Here is a 1,244-nt window from a genome sequence, read left to right as displayed (position 1 = left end):
CCTCCATGGTCGAATCAGTGCCCAGAAGCCAGCATTAAACAAAAGACAATTGAAAAACTGTGTGGCATTTGCCAAGGCCCACAGGCTGCTAGAAGGATGGACGCTGGAGAAGTGGAAGAAAGTGGATTTTTCAGATGAATCTTCTGGTCTACAGGAGGGGGCCGTAGAGCACAGTAGTGCTTTCACGATGCACACCCAACACCACAACCAGGAAACCACACACCACACACAACACACAAAACACAACACACACACACACACACACCACAACACACACACACACCACAACACACACACACACACACGGGGCCAATAGAAGCATCCACAAGCACACATTGAAGGACATGCAGACTTTACACACTTTCTGCGCCGTGCAGTCCATCTGCTCACCTGTACCTCTTTCTATGGATTACATGGCGAGTCCAATTTGTGGTACGACTTACCAGCTTGCTGCATTTTACAGTCCCATACATACAGTCCCTGACAAAAGTCTTGTCGCTATCTATTTTGTAGAAACACCTGCTATTAACCTGACTTTTAATTAATCAATTGGTGTAAGAAATGGCTCATATGAAAAGCTAAAACCCTCCCAAATGATGTTCAATGCACTGAAATAAATTAGTTTCACTAAAAAAGATTTTTATTTAAACAAGACAGAAAGGTCAAATTTTGGCTAGACAAAAGTTTTGTCGCCTATACATAAATTGAACAAATTTACTACAAATACTAAAATATGTCTGCAAATTAAGTAGTGGTGCTGTGAGATTCAAATTTAATATCTTGTATGACTTCCATGAACTTGAAGGACTGCATCCATGCGGTTTGGCAAGGATTCATAGAATGTATTGATGAAGTCATCAGGAATAGCTAGGAAAGCAGTCTTGCATGCCTCCCAGAGTTCATCAATATTCTTTGGTTTGGTCTTCCATGCTTCTCTTTCATCCTATCCCACATATGCTCAATGATGTTCATGTCTGGTGACTGGGCCGGCCAATCTGGAGCATCTTGATCTTCTTCGCCTTGAGGAACTTTGAAGTGGAGATGAAGCTGCGATGGAGCACCATCCGCTGGAGAATTTGGCCTTCCACCCTGCGATCTCTCGCACACCCCATACTGGATCTAACCCCAGACCATGATTTTTCCGCCACCAAACTGTTTTCTGGGTGAATCTTGGATCCATGCGGGCTCCAGTAGGTCTCCTGCAATATTTGCGGCAACTGTGGTGTAATTCAACAGAAGATGCC

The sequence above is a fragment of the Etheostoma spectabile genome, chromosome 20, assembly GCF_008692095.1.
Source record: "Etheostoma spectabile isolate EspeVRDwgs_2016 chromosome 20, UIUC_Espe_1.0, whole genome shotgun sequence".
Taxonomy (NCBI): Eukaryota; Metazoa; Chordata; class Actinopteri; order Perciformes; family Percidae; genus Etheostoma; species Etheostoma spectabile.
Note: the sequence above shows the minus strand (reverse complement) of the source record.